The sequence below is a fragment of the Arachis hypogaea genome, chromosome 11 (assembly GCF_003086295.3).
Source record: "Arachis hypogaea cultivar Tifrunner chromosome 11, arahy.Tifrunner.gnm2.J5K5, whole genome shotgun sequence".
Taxonomy (NCBI): domain Eukaryota; kingdom Viridiplantae; phylum Streptophyta; class Magnoliopsida; order Fabales; family Fabaceae; genus Arachis; species Arachis hypogaea.
This window is the reverse complement of record NC_092046.1, coordinates 13,989,581-14,009,722: the sequence shown is the minus strand read 5'-3', so window position 1 is coordinate 14,009,722 and position 20,142 is coordinate 13,989,581. Positions and strand designations below refer to the sequence as shown.

The 20,142-nt window shown below is 36.1% G+C and overlaps 1 long non-coding RNA gene across 1 annotated transcript; it reads left to right on the top strand.

Moving 5' to 3' along the window:
* The first annotated feature begins 16,954 nt into the window (after positions 1–16,954).
* LOC112723796 (uncharacterized) lies at positions 16,955–19,321 on the top strand. The gene is made up of 3 exons (XR_003163168.3): positions 16,955–17,032; positions 18,770–18,862; positions 18,949–19,321. It is a non-coding gene; the product is annotated as an uncharacterized lncRNA (long non-coding RNA).
* Positions 19,322–20,142: the final 821 nt, after the last annotated feature.

Here is a 20,142-nt window from a genome sequence, read left to right as displayed (position 1 = left end):
GCCGTTGCCGGGGAACCTGGAAGTCATCCCAACACCATGGCGGACGGCCATGACAACGACCACGATTCAGATCTAGAAAACAGAAAGCCGCACAAGAACGCGGACACTACACTGAAGGATGCTCCAGAATCCAACGGGGACAAAAAACTCATCAAATCCCGGGGTAATAGAAGCACTTCAAGATCGCTTAAAGCAATTTGAAAAAGAAACCCGACAACAACGAGAGGTTGGGAAGGATCTTCAAAGAGAGGTACGGCGACGTCGAGAACTGGAAGACAAACTCCTACAACTCGAGGCCGATCTCAAAGCAAAGGCTACCCGGACCACTCCTGAGGACAACTCTCACAAGGATCAAGATCCATTCACTAAGGAAATCATGAAGACTAAAATCCCTAAAGACTTCAAACTTCCGGATATGAATTTGTATGATGGCACCACAGATCCCAACCATCATCTCAGCAACTTCAGAAGTAGAATGTACCTCACCGACGCTCCAGATGCCGTTCGCTGCAAAGCCTTTCCAACAACTCTCACGAAGACAGCAATAAGATGGTTCGACAACCTACCTCCCAAGTTCATCTCAAACTTTGACGACCTGGCCAAAAAGTTCCTGGCCAGATTCTCCATCCAGAAAGATAAGGCCAAGCACGCCCCCAGTTTACTAGGGATCAAGCAAGGAGATCGGGAGAGCCTCCGCAACTACATGGAAAGATTCAACAAAACATGCATGGACATACAAAGCTTACCAACAGAGGCCGCCATCATGGGACTCATCAATGGCCTACGAGAGGGACCTTTTAGCCAATCTATATCAAAGAAGTACCCTACCTCCTTAGACGAAGTACAAGAGCGAGTAGAAAAATATATCAACATGGAAGAAAACGCTCGGTTGGGAGAAACCTCAAAATCTGGGACCCCCTACCGAGATAAAGACAAGGAATCCAAAAGGAAAGAAGATCGACAAGGGGAGAAAATTAAAAAATACCATAATTACACTCCCCTCAGGGCATCCCTGGTCAAAGTATATAAAGAAGTCTGCCATACAGAGAAAATCCCCCCAGCGCGGCCACTCAAAGGCAAAAGGGGTGGAGGAAACCGGAAGGAATACTGTGAATACCATCGAGTCTGAGGGCACTCCACCAACGAGTGCTTCGACCTAAAAAATATCATAGAAAAGTTGGTGAGAGAAGGAAAATTAGATCGATTTCTGGCCACCCGAGATGATGACCAAAGAAAGAGACGAAGGGACGAACGAGCTGAACGATCACCTCAGACACCAGAGAGACACGTCCACATGATATACGGCAGATTCGCAGGAGGTGGGATCTCCAAATCATCTCTCAAAAGATATCTCAAGGAAGTATATCATGTCGAGGGAAAGGAGGAAGCACCCGACATCCCTGCGATAACATTCACTAAAGAGGACGCATCTGACATCATCTCGGGACACGACGATCCCATGGTCATCACTATCATACTGGCAAACGCTAATCTACATCGCACATTAATAGACCAAGGGAGCTCCGCCGACATCTTATTCAAAACTGCCTTCGACAAACTCGGCTTGGAAGAAAGGGAGCTTAAGGCATACCCAAACAACTTGTTCGGACTGGGAGATGCCCCAGTACAACCATTGGGATACGTATCACTGCACACTACCTTCAGAAAAGGGAACCAATCCAAGACGCTCAAGATAGACTACATTGTGGTCGACGTGAGTTCAGCCTACAATGCCCTAATAGGTCGGACCACGCTAAATCAACTTGGCGCAATAGTCTCGACCCCGGATCTATGCATGAAATTCCCAACTACAGAAGGGATAGCTACAATAAAAGCATATCAAAAGATGGCGCGCCACTGTTATAACAAAAGTCTAAACCTCAGAGGCAGAGAAGAAGAGTTTCATACAATTGAGCTTGGTGGAGTTCAGCGACGAGAAGAACTCCGTCCGCAGCCAGAAGGCGAGATAGAGAAGGTTCAGATCGGAGACACCTCGGACAAAACAACTAATATCGAAACGATCCTAAGAGGAGACTCAAAAGAATTACTGATACAATTCTTACGCGATAATGTTGATCTCTTCGCATGGAAGGCCGCAGACATGCCAGGCATAGACCCCAAACTAATGTGCCACAAGTTGGCGGTCTATCCAGGATCTCGGCCGGTGCAGCAGAGACGAAGAAAACTTGAGCCAGAGTGATCCCAAGCTGTGGAAGAACAGGTACAGGCACTACTGGAGGCAGGATTCATAAGAGAAGTCAAGTATCCACTATGGCTAGCCAACATCGTCTTGGTGAAAAAATCAAATGGGAAGTGGTGAATGTGTACCGATTACACCGATCTCAACAAAGCCTGCCCAAAAGATCCTTACCCACTCCCAAGTATCGACGCTCTGGTAGATGCTTCCTCCGGATATAGATACCTCTCGTTTATGGACGCATACTCGGGATACAATCAAATCCCCATGTATCCACCAGATCAAGAAAAGACCTCGTTTTTAATGCCGAAAGTAAATTACTGCTACATCGTGATGCCCATCGGTCTCAAGAACGCGGGAGCTACTTACCAAAGGTTGATGAATAAAGTCTTCTCAGACCACATCGGAAAAATCATTGAAGTCTATGTGGACGACATGTTGATAAAAACACAAAGCGAAGATACATTATTGTCCGACCTGGCTCAAGTGTTCGACACTATAAGATCTCTCCCCTTCTATGCTACTTTAAGGAAGGGAAAGCAGTTCGAATGGACGACAGAATGTGAACAAGCCTTCCAAAACTTCAAGGAGTTCTTAGGACGGCCACCTATCTTATCTCGACCACGAGAAGGAGAACCGCTCATACTATACCTCGCAGTAGGAAGCCGGGCCAATAGCCTCAGCACTAGTCAGAGAAGACGAAAGTGGGCAACAACCCGTCTACTTTATTAGCAAAGCGCTACAGGGATCTGAGCTGAACTACCAGAAAATAGAAAAGTTTGCCTATACCCTCATTCTAACATCTCGACGACTTCGTCCGTACTTCCAGGCTCACACTATTAAGGTTCGAACCAACCAGCCCATAAAAGGAATATTGCAGAAAACAGATTTAGCAGGCAGAATTTTACAATGGGCAGTCGAGTTATCAGAATTCGACCTCCAATATGAAGCTCGGACGGCCATTAAATCATAGTATCTGGCCGATTTTATCGCAGAATTCACAGATACCTTGGAAACCCCCACATAATGGAATCTCTACGTGGACGGTTCTTCAAATAAGACTGGAAGCGGCGCAGGCGTGATAATAGAAAGCAACCAAGGAACCCAGGTTGAGCTCTCCCTCAAGTTCGGGTTCTCGGCCTCAAACAACCAGGCGGAATATGAAGCGTTATTAGCCGGTTTGAAGCTGGCTACAGAGATCGGAGCTCAAAACTCAACATTTACAGCGATTCACAGTAGTCACCTCACAGATAACAAGGAGCTATCAAGCCAAAGATCCCACCATGAAAAAGTATTTGGATAAAACCAAGGAACAGCTCGGACAACTCGGGGAATATAAGATTTGCCACATACCCCACGAACAAAACGCCCGAGCTGACGCACTTTCAAAACTAGCCAGCACCAAACCAGGGGGCAACAATAGAAGCCTCATCCAGGAAATGCTACAGAACCCGTCAATCTTGGAAGAGGAAAAAGTCCTAGCCATAACAAGTCAGGACCAAGGATAGATGACCCCCATAATTAACTACCTCAAAGCAGAAACACTCCCCACAGAAGAAAAGGAGGCAAAGAGATTAAAAAGGGAGGCACAGTACTACACTATCATAAATAACATCCTGTACAAAAGAGGGATCTCAATACCACTACTAAAATGTGTGCCGACCAACAACACCAAGGAAGTGCTAGAAGAAGTACACGGCGGCATGTGTGGCAACCATCTCGGAGCACGAGCTCTTGCCAAAAAAGTACTCCGAGCGGGATTTTATTGGCCAACTCTACAGAAGGAAGCTACAGAATTTGTAAAGACATGTCCACCATGTCAGAAACATGCCAACTTTCACATCGCCCCGCCAGAAGAGCTCATCAGCGTAACTTCGCCTTGGCCGTTTGCAAAATAGGGACTTGATCTTCTCGGACCCTTTCCCTAGGGATCAGGACAAGTTAAATTCCTCATAGTAGGGGTAGACTATTTCACAAAATGGATCGAAGCAGAGCCTCTAGCAAACGCCACTGCTCAGAGAAGTCGGAAATTCCTATATAGAAACATTGTCACAAGGTTCGGGGTTCCACACTCCATCACCACAGACAATGGCACTCAATTCACAGATGCAGGCTTCAGAAGACTAGTGGCCGACTTGAATATAAAGCACCAGTTCACCTCCGTCGAACACCCTCAAGCCAATGGACAGGCCAAAGCCGCCAACAAAGTCATATTGGCTGGGTTGAAACGGAGACTACAAGATGCAAAGGGAGCTTGGGCCGAAGAACTTCCACAAGTCCTATGGGCATATCGAACAACGCCACACTCCACGACAAATGAATCACCCTTTCGACTGGCATATGGAGTGGAGGCAATGATCCCAGTAGAGATTGAGGAAGGGTCATCCAGAGTAGTCCACTACAATGAAGGGGCCAACTCTCAACTTCAGAGGGAAGAACTCGACCTATTACCTGAAATCCAAGAAAGAGCTCAGATCAGGGAAGAAGCACTAAAACGTCAAATGGCTTCCAGATATAATCAAAGGGTAGTGCCGAGAAGTTTCGCACAGAATGATCTCGTCCTAATCCGAAATGATATTGGAACAACTCGACCAGGAGAAGGAAAGCTGGCAGCAAACTGGAAAGGACCCTACCGAGTTGTAGAAGTACTTGGGAAGGGCTACTACAGACTGTCCGAACTCGATGGACGAGAGCTTCCCAGATCATGGCACGCCTGCAACCTAAGAAGGTACTACAGCTAGAAAAGGTAAAAGATCTCACTATCGGATGCACTCTTTTTCCTGAAAAGGTTTTTTAATGAGGCACCAAGTTGAGACTCAGACACTATCCGCCTTAAAAGGATGAAAAATTCCCACATGTATATATTCGTACTTTCCTTTGAGTAAAATATATTTTAGATATTCTACAAGATCTCAAGACGCATTAATCTGAAGCATTCATCGTCCGATTATAAAGCAACAGATCGGCAGAAAGTGAACAATAATTTCACTGCGCGATCACGATAAAGATAAACCGTCCGATAAAGGTGAAAACGTGATTCACCCAAAAGACGATTTAGAGATGACAACCACTTTCTACAAATCGGCAAAGATGAACACAGAATAATGTAAGAATTTATCGAAAATGATCCAAAAAAGAACCTGACGAGGTCTTACAGATTGCTAAAATAATAACTTAAAAACTGGCCAACGTTAAGAAGTCAGACCAAGTCAACCCAAGTTATAAGTAAACCCTGGAAAGAGGTTTGGCCAACCCTATTAAAGAGGATTACTTTAACTTAGAAGGGCCCGACATGACAAAGTCAGCCCAAAATGAAAAAAGTTATAAAAGTAGTCCCTGAAAGAGACCTGACAAAGGTCCAAAAAAGAGGACTACAAAATAACTTAGAAGAGATCGACCTAACGAAGTCGATCTCCTACAAGACAAGTTATAAAACTAATCCCTGAAAGAGATCTGACAAAGATCCAAGAAAGAGGATTACAAAATAACTTAGAAGAGATCGACCTAACGAAGTCGATCTCCTACAAGACAAGTTATAAAACTAATCCCTGAAAGAGATCTGACAAAGATCCAAGAAATAGGATTACAAAATAACTTAGAAGAGATCGACTTCGTAACTTAGAAGAGATCGACCTAACGAAGTCGATCTCCTACAAGACAAGTTATAAAAGTAATCCCTGAAAGAGATCTGACAAAGATCCAAGAAAGAGGATTACAAAATAACTTAGAAGAGATCGACCTAACGAAGTCGATCTCCTACAAAAGAAAGTTATAAAAGTAATCCCTGAAAGAGACCTGACAAAGGTCCAAAAAAGAGGATTACTAGAAATAACTTAAAAACGATAGTGTCAGCTTGGACCGGCAAGAGAAGTCGGACCAACGAAAACTACAGCTTGGACCGACAAGAGAAGTCGGACCAACAAAAACTACAACTCGGACCGACAAGAGAAGTTGGACTAAAGAAAGCTAAAGAAGGACCGGCAAGAAAAGTCGGACCGAAAAGAAACAAGCGCTAAAAGGGACATAGCTTTACCCAAAAAGCCACACGACAAGGCTATTGAAATTGTTCAAGACTAACTAAAAAGGTTCCACCAAGAACACTAAAAGTTGTCGAACGAGTTAGCCCCGAAAGTCATCCTACCTCAACCAAACAGGAGACACCACAGACAAGTCGGAAGAGGGCCGAAAAGACCTCTCAAACAAATTAAAGATCGACATGATAGCATCGGTCAACTACAAATAAACTTGGAAAAGGACAACATAAGAGAAGCCGGTCATGGATTGCTACTTAAAAACAGCTCAAAGAGGTTGAGCGACAAGGCCTCAGCATTCTCAAAGCGCATAAAGAAGTTGAGACAGGTGCAAGCAAGCATGACATAAAATACCAAGCTTCAGGGTCAGACCCAAAAAAGCTTAGAAGCTACTCGTTGTGATTTGTTTTGTTTTAATGGGTTGCTAAAAGCAACCAAAAAGAGTGTCATCAAAAGATACCAACCACAAAATAAAAAGTTAAAAGCCCACAAGCCGGGCCAACTACACAGATGTCTAAAAAACTACAGATCAGAAGACTTTTTAATAGCATCAGGAGAAGGAGGGCGAGCCTGGAGAGGAACAGCATCCACAGTACCATCGTCTCGGTTTAAGATCTGGCAGTCAGGATCAGAAACAGGAGGGCCGACCTCAGCAAGAGGAACAGTAGGAGCTGACACCTTGGCAGAAGGAATAGGGAGAGGCTTAACATCATCATCATCCTCATCATCAGGAACAATCTTACCATCCCTGACAACATTATCCAGGTTGAAGAGAGTGAGGTCAGCCTCGGGAGCAATAATCCGAACTTGCTCCTTCAGGTTCTCGTAAGCAGCAGTCACACTACCAACGAGATGATCTTGGAGCTCAGAGTAATCGGCCCGGGCATTCTCCAACTCCTCCTTCAAATGCATCCCTTCCCGGTAGGATGTGACGTAACTCTCTTTATGCCTTAATGCCGTGTCTTTGGCCAACCGCACGGAAGCCGCCAGAGCAAGGGAACTCGCCTTCTCAATCTCCAAATCCTTCTCCAACTTGGCAACCTTTACCTCAAGCTCCTCTTTAAGGCCCTTCATCCGATCGAATTCTTGCTTTGCCTCCTCCATGAATTCTTTGGTGGCATGGAGAGGAAGATTCTGGGCAGTTCGGTACAGAGCAGCTCCCATACACGCCATCTTAATGCTGTTTTGGGTCATGAATTCCAGATGGCAAAGGATGGACACATCATCCATGGAAAGGGCACCATAGGGACCAATTTGTTGATCCACGAACTCAATTGTATTAAAGTCAGGAGCATCAAGGTTAAAAGGCTCAGCTGTTTTCTGTTTCTTATTGGGAGGAACGCCAGAAGGAGTGACAGAAGTCAGGGGAGGATCAGCCAAACGAACTCGGGAAGTGGGGATCACCTTCCTCGCCCCAGGAGAACTCGGCATGGACGGCTTCACACGCACTTGGGAAGATCCCACCCCAGCCGCTCTGGCCGAGATGTTTTTAGCAGCAGTCGCCTTCTGTGCTCTTTTAAAAGCCTTTATGGCTTCATTATTCTTCATTGCCTCTGCAAACAAAACACAACAGTAAGAAATTAAGCTGCAAGTCGGAAAGGCATTTACAAGCAATATAAACAGATAATAAAGGGAACGCAAAATACCCAGCTCAGTGTGAAGAAGAGAGGGATTGGTTAAAAATTTCTTTGTATCAAGATAGGGAGGTTGACCCACCCCAGTGTTCTTCCAAGACAGTCACAAAAGCTCGCTCAGCCTCATCCAACATTTTTCACGTGTATCTGGACACCCTCACATCTTTCTGCCATTCCAAGGGAAAGGCAGGCTCATCATTCTCATCCAGAAAAAAGGGCCGAGCTCCTTCAACATCCCGGAGCTTGAAAAAGTAGTTTTTAAAATCACGAAACGATTCGTCAAACATGGAAAAGACCTTCTTTCCCTGGGAAGATCGAAAGGAGACCCAAACTGCCTTCTTTTTTACCACTCCAGGCTTCGTCAAGACAAATAGATAGAAGAAGAGAGATTGCGAGGGAGGAATACCAAAACCATGACACAACAACTAAAAAATTTTTATGAAACCCCAGGAATTAGGGTGAAGTTGAGAGGGAGCAACATTACAAGACCATAACAGGTCGGTCTCAAATTCAGTAAAGGGAAGGGTGATACCCAGCTGACCAAAAAAGAAGTCATAAGCATAGAAAAAATGGCAATCTCTAACAACCCGAGTAGAGAAACAAACTCTCTCTTCAGAAGAGGGAGGGACAAGTTCATAATTCTTCTCATCGCCAGCATTACTACAGACCCTATGAAACTGCCTAAGCTGCGCACAAAACTCGGAATCATCCAAAGAGACACACATAAGAACCATTGAGTCAACCCAATCGGCCATACCCTCGGGAACCTGGGAAGACATCTCTACCACGTTATGGCGAGAAAACATGAGGCCAACTAAATCCTACAATAAGAAAAGAAGATTGGATTACTAAAACATATCTCGGACGAGGGGCAAAACAACTCGACAGACGAACAAACAGAAAAGGAAAACCCCAAGACTCAAACCAAAGTCCTGGGGCATCCTTTGGAGGCAGAGCAAGGTTTCAGGAAAAAGCTACAGCCTACGTCCCGACATTTTTCAAACAAGAAAAGAAGATCTCAAATAGCAAACATTTCGAAGAAGAAAAACACAAAGTCATCAAAGCCACTACCTTCCTACGGTCTATCAACAAGAAGCATCACCAACATCAAACATGCCAAAGCAGAAATCGTCAAAGACACAACCTTTTCTCAGAAATCAAATCATCACTACAAAGCTTCAAAATCAAATGTGCAAGCAGAAACAGAAACAACATGCAAAAGCCCTAAAAAAAGATTCAAGCAACAAGAAAAGCAAAAAGATTCGCACAAAAAATGAAGGAATTCCAGAGCACACAACAATCAGGCACGGTAAAAAGCGGAAAGATCCAAACTTTCTCAAAATCAGACATAAAAAGTGACAGACAAAGAAAAATTGAACCTGGAGAATAGAAGAAAACCTCGAAAGAAAGCTAAAGAGCAGAAGCAACAAAGCCACCCCTCGAAATGGAAACTACGAAGATGGAAAGAGAAATATGGAAATCGCCCCTCTTCCACAGAAAGCAGTAAGCAGAACAGACGTTGCGGGAAGGATCTACGAACTTCAGGCAAGAAACAGAAAATGAGAGAGTAAAGGGAGAAGTTACGAAGAAGAGCAAAGAAGAGAAACCGTTTTTTGATTGAGAAATTCAAAATAAAAGCCAAGAGAAAACGGGGCAATTAATACCAATTAATTGAAGGTATTAAACCCTCTCACATTCCCAAGAACAAAGCGCTGATATAAAAGCGCGCGTTTTTAGAGGAAAACGTTCTACATTCAAAGATTCTACAAAAGGAAGAAATCGACAAAATGCTTGAGTTCGGCTTTGTCAGAGAAGGACCGAAGTCAAAAGACTCGACCTCAACAAAAAGACCGAGCTCAAGCAGGGGCACTGTTCATACCCTGGGTCGAGATACCCGACCTGGGATGATTGGCAACAAAGCGACCGACCTCTTCAGGTCAGGCTACCCGACCTCTTCTCAAAGAGGTCGGCCAAACCAACAGGAGAGCCCAATAAAGGGCCCAAATAGAGGAACACGACCCAAATCCACAGGCCGTGTGAGCCTATAAAGATAAGGGCGGTTCCCTTGAAGATAAGCTGACCTCAACTCAAAGATAAAGATAAGATAAGATAACTAACTTATCTTATCTAGAAAGGTCACTCTACAACCATTATAAATACACTGGAGCACCCAGGTATTACTCATACTCTGATTCTACATAAAACCTGCTTAATACTCGTGCTAACTTAAGCATCGGAGTCTCTTGCAGGTACCCCCCACCCTCCGGTGGCCAAGGATCAGCAGTGCAGCAAGTCCAACAAGTCAGACACAACAGCGCCGGCCGCCACCAGCCAGCCGGACACGGCATCTCCGACCATTACAGAAGATCTCATCCGAGATCGACCTCCAGTTTCAGGTAACCCTCGGAACAGTATCCACAGATGATCTTCGTCCGTCCAACTCAACGAAGAACACGAATAATTCTAACAGATGAACATTCGTCCATTGGTTGTGCCACGAACTTATAAGACGTACGTCCTCGTCGTCACGTAACTGATACCTAATTCAAAACAACAGAAATATTTCTCAAAACCGTTGTCTAATAAACATAATAACAATAGAGCCAAGGCAACTATGACATACCTTTTATAAAATAAATTATCATCTACTTCGGTCAGATATCTGTAGTAAATTGTTTTCACTCTTTTTGTGTATTGCTGCCCGACGGAATGCAATATCAAATCCTTCAACGATGTTAGACTGTTAACTTCCAGTGTCATGTATGTAATTATCGGTTGCCCAGACTTAAAAATGATAGAACCTTCTTCATCATACACTATTTCACCATCATAATGAATGAATAACAATGGATTCATTGACATTGTAGAGAAAAAAAATACCAAGATGCGAACCAAAGAGGAGAATAAAATTGTGATTTTGAGCACCATTTTCCAGCAGCCATACTTTTATTTTGGAAACTCCACTCAAAGTTCACTGGGAGTGTGGCGAACTTCATATAAATTATGAAGTTCGCCGGGGGTCAGGCGAACTCTATATAAGTTATAGAGTTCGCCGGGAGTACGATAAACTTGCTCTAAATAAAAAAAATGTGTATATACAAATTTAAAGTTAGAATAACGAGTTTAGAAAAATAATTATTTTTTTAATTTATTTCAGAAAAAATTCATAGTTTAATGCACATGTGAAATTATATTACACTAATAATGTATCAAATTTAATTCTAAATAAAAGTTAAAAAATTAAATATATATTTTAACATAAAAAATAAATATTTTTTTAATGTGAGGACAAATATAATTTTTTAAAGGATATATATATATATATATTTTTTTTTCTTATATTTTTTTAAAATACTAGTGAGGACAAGCTATAACATAGATCCGTCAATGTTAAAATGGTACATTTTTACTAATTTCAAAAATATAATTAATGCAATTAGAATCTCAGAAACAATTTTAGTTTACAATACTAATATTATATATCACTTTAGGATTTATCTCTAATTTCCACTTATAGAAAAGGAATTTCAACCCGTCCTTCTCCCTTTTTTTTGGTGTCTGTTTCTCCCTATTTTATTTAAAATTAACAAAATGGTCAACCACATTAAATGAAAAAAAAACTTTTTAAAAAATAATTAATGACATAAATTTATTATTTTATTAGTATTTTTATTCGTAATAATATTATGAGAATATCAATCTTTTAAAATTACGTCAGTTTTGTTCTAACATTATAGATTATGACACACGCATTTATAAAATTAAACTACTTTTACAAAAATATCATAGGGGACAAAAATGTTCGTCGCCTAAGAAGACCAGGATCTCTGTAGATAAAAAAAATCAAATAATAAGATTTTAAGTTATTATTTTCATGTGAAAGAGTTTAATTTTTTTACTAATAATTAATTTTAACATTCCTGATCTAAAATATGAAAGAATTTAATGTGCATACTTTTATATTTGATTAAGTGCATGTTAAGTATGTTAGTTGCACAAAAAAAAAAAAATTATACTTGCTATTTAAAAATAATATTTTTTCTCTCTATGTATATAAAATTATAGTTAGATATTAGCATAAAAAAATTTATATTGATAGTTATAAGATTAACTCAAAATTAATTTTTTTAAATAACTTAATGTTGATTCAAAATTTTAACCACAACATTAGTATTATCTCTAAATTATATATAATAAATATTTGAAGGAAGATAAGTGAAATTAAAATATAAATTAGAAAGATAAGTAATAAAAGTTTAAAACTAAAAAATATATATATAATAATAATATTTTTTATTTGAATTATATTATTTTATTAGTTTTATTTTTTGTAGAATAGAAAGGTAGAGAAAAATAGAAAATGAAAGAAAAGAGAGAAAAAGATAAAGAAGAAGAATGAAAGAGGAAGTTTGTTAAATTTAAAAGAAAAAAATTTATTTTAATTGTAACGAAAAATATCTGGTGACATATTTTGATTTATCAAATTATTAATATAAAATATAAATTATAAATTATAAACTATATAATATATCAGTAATGCTCCACATCCATATAAAATATCTAACCAAGTTATCCAAGCACTTTTTTGTTAACACGCCTCCTCTATCCCCCAAGTTACGTGAAATACATGCGCACCCCCTCTCCCTCCTATAACGTAACAGAATTAGGTAAACCTCTTTTTCAACGTAAACATTCTTCAATGTTAACGATTTGGATCTGCAATCTCTGTTGCTCAACGCTCTTCTTATTTTTCTTCTCTTCTGCTCATTGTTCTTCTCTGCTGCTCGTCCTTCTTCTTCCTATTCTTCTTCGTTTTCTTCTTCAATTTATGGATTTATCTTCTTCATTTTCATATTTTAATATTTTATCAAAACAATAAATGATTCAACTTCAAATCAGTTGAATGAGAGCGATTTGGATTATTCTTCTGAAACGAATCAAGCGGACGAGGTTTGGATTATCTTTTGAATCGAAATAAATGGAATACAATTGCTAAATTGAATTGAATTAAATTGAATTAAATTGAATTGATAATCTCTAAATTGTAGACACAGGTGTTTTGAATTTGATTTTATATAATGGATAATGTTCCGTTCATTTAGTACTATACAGTTGATTCACCTTAATAACGTCTTCGGTTCATTATGCAGAAAGCTGTTTTGAATTTGATTTTATATAACGGATAATGTTCTGTTCATTTAGTACTATACAATTATTTCACCTTAATAACATGTTCGGTTCATTCTGCATAAAGCTGTTTTGAATTTGATTTTATATAATGAATAATGTTCCATTCATTTAGTACTATACAGTTGATTCACCTTAATTAATAACGTGTTCGGTTCATTATGCAGAAAGTTGTTTTGAATTTAATTTTATATAATGAATAATGTTCTGTTCATTTAGTACTATATAATTATTTCACCTTAATAACATGTTCGCTTCATTCTGCAGACCAGGTATATTGTGGATAAACAATTTGTCCCGAAATGGTTTTTTGATGAAATAAAATAAAATAAAATAGTAAAAACCCGAGAAATATAGTTTTATTGGTAACACAACAATAAGGCATTAAGCAGTAAATACAGTTAAAGCTGAATATAAACTAATTACAACAGAGATAAAATTATAAAGTAGAGACACAAAACAAACATATGCATGTTAAAGCCACTAAAAATAAAATCCTCAGACTTATGCAGTCGTTGCTAATATTAATAATAAACAAATATTGCCTTTCTGAATTTCATTAGCTCAACATATCTCGCAGATCCAGCAATAGCAGAGAGCAAAGAGGTTGCATCAATCATAACAGTTGCATAAAAAATTAACCATTTTTTTATTTTTTTATTTTTTTGTAATTTCATTACAAAATAGACTTTATTCGAATGAAATGCGATAAATATATTTAATGTGTTCACATGCTTACGTTATAGTACGGCTTCTTCTTCTTTGTCACCATTGTCTTCTTCGTTTTCGCTGTAAGGACAAAAAAATTTGGTCAATAATTCACTCAATACACTGACAAGCACAAGCATGTACATTTTAATCAAGTGAATCAAAATGAGCAACTCTACTGAACCGAACAATATTCATGTGCTGAATAAAACGTAATAAATATTTAATCATCAATAAAAATATTTCTGCATGCACAAGGACTTAACTAAACACACTAACAATAAAGTGAATCAAAATGAGCAACTCCACTGAACTGAATAACATTCATGTGCTGAATAAAACGTGATAAACATTCAATCATTAAGAAAAATATTTCTGCATCCGAAAGAACTCAACTGAACACACTAACAATCAAGTGAATCAAAATGACCAACTCCACTGAACCAAACTCCATTCATATTTTGAATAAAACGTGATAAACATTCAATCAGCAAGAAAAATATTTCTGCATCTAAAAGAACTCTACTGAACACACTAACAATCAAGTGAATTAAAATAATCAACACCAATGAACCAATCAATATATCACAGAAAGAAAATAATAACACATTTTCTATTCGTATGCCCTAGTTACGCAATAAAAATGGATTCAGAATAAGACGATCTACTAAACGAAGCAACTCAATCCACTAAACCTTAAATCGAATTAGGAGAAACGCGAGTTTTAAGAGAAATTAAATGAACAGAATAACGATAGTTTTTCTCATACCTTAGCTTGTGGAGTCTATGTTCTTGTTTTTGTTTGTTTTTTCTTCTTCCTTTCGAAAACTTGACGCGATTCTGGAATAGGAGCAGTTTCCGCAGAAAACATGATGGAGGTTTGAGAGATTTTGAGAGAGATTTGAACTTCTCTAGTGGCGATTTCGAGGTTGAAGAAGGAACATTGTTTCATAATGAAGACACGAATGAATGTTAAACGTTTCGGGGGTTTGGGCATGTGAATACACACTCATTTAATGGGATTGAGTTTCTTGGTGTTAGGCCAGCTTAGATGGACTTGGATGGAAAATTATATGGATGTGTAGCCCAACTGATTATATATATAGAGTGAAAAGGGTAGAGAGAAATAGAAAAAGAGAGAGGTAGATAAGAGAATGTAAGAAAGAAATTTATTAATTTTAAAAAAATATTTTCTCTTAATTTTAATAAAAAAGTATGTGACACATTTTGGTTATTAAATTAGTTAGTAATATATAATATAAAATATAACTATATTTCAATTTCAATATTTAAATTTTGATTTTAATTTTAATGCAATTATGAATAATAATATATAAGAGAGATAGAGTGGACGAAGGAATAAGATAGATAGAAAAAGGGAGAGAGAAAAGCGAAAAACTTTTAAATTTTGGATAAAAAAATTTGATTTCAATTGCAATAAGAAAGTAACATGTGACATATTTTAATTATAAAATTAATAATAAATAATAAATTTTATTAGAATAAAATGTTTTGTGAATATCCCTACGAAAAATTTTATAATTGCAAGTAATATAATCGATGTATTTACTTCTACCAAACAAAAAAATTTGTAATTAAAGAGAATTTTATTAGATCATTTTAATTTCCATTCATTTGAAACTTTGATATTTGAAAATAAGTTGTCTAAATTGTTAAAATTTATGAAAGATGAAATATGAGTATGAACAACAAATTAAATAATATAAGATAATCAAAATATTATATTAATAAAAAATGTTTGATAAATAAAAAAATTAGTCAAAATTAACTCAAATTTATCTTATTTAATATTTATAAATTATTACAAAAATTAATGAATATTGAATAAGTAAGATAAATTCTAATTGTTTCTTTTATCTTCATAACATTACCATTATAAGTTAAAAATAAGTTTAATTATTCTTTAATTCCTATAGTTTTTTCAACTTTTTAGTTAAGTTCTTACAATTTAAAGTTTATAATTGAATCCTTGACCTTATATTAAATTAAAAATTATAATTAGATTTTTATTAGTTGTTATTTTTTTTAGAAATAACACAATAATAATCCTAGAATATTTATTTGCGTTAGAATAGATTCTATAATTTATTCTATATCAAATACAAAATGAATATTTTTTTACAAAAAAAATTCTATGAAGTTCAAAGACTCGCATTGTTTTATACTAGAATGTTGAGAAATCTAAACAACTCATGTAAAAAAAAAATCTAGTAATCTATCCTAATTATGAATTAGTTTAAAATGTTATCAAATAAACACAAACTACGTATGAGAATAGATTCTTTTACTAAGAGAATCGATTCTTCTACTAAAAGATGCTGGTTTTAATAAAATAGTATGAAATTTTTTTATCTATTATGATTTAACCCAAAATATAGCCCTATCCAAATCGATCATTTTGCCCTTGCTTTAATCTATTCAAGAAAATATCTTTACTGTGTGTGAACACCATATTTAGTCCCAAGATACAATAAGAAATAAAAAAAATAGAAAAGGATAACAAATAAAACAAAAAGAAAAAGGTTATTTGAAAGAGTAAAAAAACTAATTTCCTTTAGTCCCTTGCTAGAAAAAAAAAATCAAATATGTTTGTCTTAATAGAAAGAAATAAATAAATGATCTCAAAACAAAATAAAATGGGAAACTTTTGCTAAAATACATATCTCCTTTTTCATAAATTCTGTATAAAATTAGGGGTATTAATTATGCAGATTTATTTCAATATTTAATTCAAAATGTGATCTTCAAGGTTACGTTTATTTTTTAGAACAGAATAAGACAAGATACTGAGAATAAGACATAAATAATTGAGATACAAAATTTTGTATTCTTGTGTTCTATTTGATGATAAATTAGAACAAATTATAAAAATCTAATTTATTCTCATTTTTTTTATTTTAAAAATTTGAGATGAAAAATATAATAATAAAAAATATAATTATAAAAAATTAATAAGAATAATAAAAAAAATTTGTGTCTCTTGTTAGTGTTTTCGTGTTCTTTCTACAAAATATATTAATTCAGTGTCTCTAGACACATTATCTTTATCCATATCTCCTCTATCAAATACAATTTTATATCTCTGTATCCCTATCTCAATGTCTTGTCTTTATAAACAAACGCACCCAAAAGTTCTATATAAAGCCCATAGTCCAAAAGAACAAAACACCAAGAGTGAATTCACAAACAAATCAGTATAGAAAACATATTATTATTTTCTCTCAATTTCAATATTTCTCTCTTTGTTCTGTGAGGTGAGGATGGATATACCTCACTTAATTACCTTTTTCTTCTCTTTTCCCTAGTCTCTTGACTCTTCCAGTTTGAGATTGAAATCATCCGAGATTAAATAGCATAACTTCAGTCATGTTTATACTTCCATTCATTTCTATTTTTTACTTGATGTCTTCTTTATTTTCATTTTCATTTTCATTTATCTTTGTTTATTTCTTTAATTTAATTTGTTTATTCCTTGTCTTTATTTCTTTAATTTGTTTCAATACAAACTTTTTTAATTTGTAATATAAACATATATGGGTACAACTACAAGTTAGCTAAATTCAGATAATTAATTTCATATTTTGATTCTAATATAAAATGAACCGTTTTAATAACATCATAAAACCATAAACGATTAATTTTGATCAAAGTTTTGAAAACTGAATAGATATCAAATTAAACTAGTAAAAATCGTATCGATTTGACTAGTTTTTTTTTAATCTTTTGGCATGTTCATTGTTAACCGATTTTTATCCTTAACTAAACTGATTCCTTGACAGTAGGGCTGGAAGTGAGCCGAGCTGAGCCGAGCTAGACCAAACTCAAGCTCGGCTCACGAAAATTGAGCTTGGCTCACGGCTCGGCTCATTAACTATCGAGCTTATTTCTTAAGCTCAAGCTCGGCTCACCAAAAGCTCACGAGTTGGCTCGAGCTCACGAGCTGGCTCAAATTAGAGAAACATAAATACATAATCTATAATTTTATATCAATAAATTATAACTTATATATTTTTAAAAATATTTGAAAAGATCAATTTTATATATTGTTTATCTATCAATAAATTATAATTTTTTTATTTATGTCCTATATTAAAATTATATGTAAAAAATAAATATTAAATAATTAAGATTGTTATAATATATATATATATAATCGAGCCAGCTCACGAGCTAATGAGCTGAGCTTATCCAAGCTCAAGCTCGGCTCATTTAATTTATGAGCTCAATTTCAGGCTCAAGCTTGGCTCACCAGCTCACGAGCTTAGCTTATCGAGCTGTTAACGAGTCGAGCTCGAGCTGGCTCATGAGCTGGCTCATGAGCTGGCTTGACTCACTTCCAGCCCTACTTGACAGGTTTCTGATTCTCAGTTCGATTTCCAGAACACTGATTTTGATAGAATTTTTTTTTCTACATTTAATGCATTCCAGAAAATTTATGACACTGTGGAGGTATTTCCTGTGGTTCTACAAATTAAAATGTGTTTCCAAATCGATGCAACCAAAAGAAATGGTTAACTTTAATTTGGGGAAAGAATAGTTGAACTTTTTTTATTCTAGGATGTAAAAAAAGTTAACAGGTTCTTTTAAACAATAATTATAAGTGTTTTCTTTTTGTACATTGAATTATTTTCTTTACAGAGGTACGTAGGGGCCGGGCCGGGTGACAGTTTTTCAATTTTATATATAAATATCGAATTTAACATAAAAAATGAATTGCTTTATTTAATTTATTCAAAAGAGTAAATGATGTTGTTTAACTTAAGTCAACTCAAATTAATTTAAATAGAACTATTAATATAAGAAGGTTAATTCTGAGTAAAGTTCAATTTTGATCAAATTTATCAAATTTAAAAAAAATAAAATAATAAAAATGGTTATCATTCTAAATATCCTTAACTTCTTGTTGTAAGTTTTAAAATTTCATTATTTGTCATTTAATACTTAATACGTACCATAAGAGTTATTTGAAAATCTACATTCTTCATATATAGGACGTACACAACACACAGAAGAAGATATGGCGAAGGTTTCAATCATATTTACCTTTGTAGTGGTCATGCTCAGTCTAATGGCTACCAATAATGGTAATTAAATTTATTTTATTTTTCATCCAATGTTTTTTTATTTTTCAATACATATTTTTAACTAGATTGAATTGATATATAAACAGGATTTGGTGTTCTCTCAATAAGGACAGAAACAAGTGAGAGAGAGTCATCAAAATCAAAGATATGCCACAATGATTATGAGTGCTACCGTATTCTACCTAGCTGCGGAGGACTTCCTCATTGCAACGAGGGTCAATGCATGTGTATATACAAACAATAATAATGTTTAAACATACAAGACATTATTATGAGCAAATAAAATGTTTAACCATTGCAAATGCTTAATTAAATAAGACAAGCATGCTCAAGATGTACAATTGTACACTGCTGCTTGTGCTCTATCATATTTTTGTACTGTCAATAAACCTAATAAGCAATGGTTAATTCTCAATAAATGTAATTTGAAGGAAATGCTTGAAATTTAATCATTTATAACCGCTTGCACTAGAATTATTTAGCTTTGGGCATCAACATCAACCGTATAATACATTAATGCTAAAAATTAGTCATCAAATATTTATAGAATTTAATTTTGATATACTATCAGTATAAAATCGTTTTGCACGTATATCCAATTACATAATACCACATTAATAAAAATAAGACTTAAATATATTTTTGGTCTCTAAGGTATAGGCCAAAAAAAATTTTCGTCTCTAATCTTTTTTGTATACAAAATCATCCTTAAGGTCTAAAACTAAACTTTTTTTTTTTTTATGAAAGGAAACAAACTCAACACACTAAGTGAAGCCAAGAGCTATAACCTGAACTTTAGTAACACCTATATCATTTCTGACATAGCCATCAATAACATGGTTTATTTTGACATCATTCCTTAGAGCAACAAAACGACCTAGTAACACAATCCACCACATTTGTTGTCTTATTCTGAAAAATGAACTCATTCCTACACAGCCAGATATTCCATATAATGGAGAAGAACTCTACTAACCATATTTTTCGCGCGTCTTTCCTCAAGGGCATCATCCTCCAACTCTCAAAATGCTCCTTTATGGATCCCAGGATGCTACATGCACGACCCATGTAACTAAACCATGTGTACCACACCTGCCAAGCGTACTCACACGTAACAAACAAATATTGTACAGTTTCAATTTTCTTGTTACACATAATACAGACATTATTACTTCGTTCAATGATGCCCAAACGAATCAGTCGATCCTTTGTCTTAACTCAGCCTACAAGCATAAACCAAGTAAATAACTCTACTCGAGAGGGCACTAGTCATTTCCAGA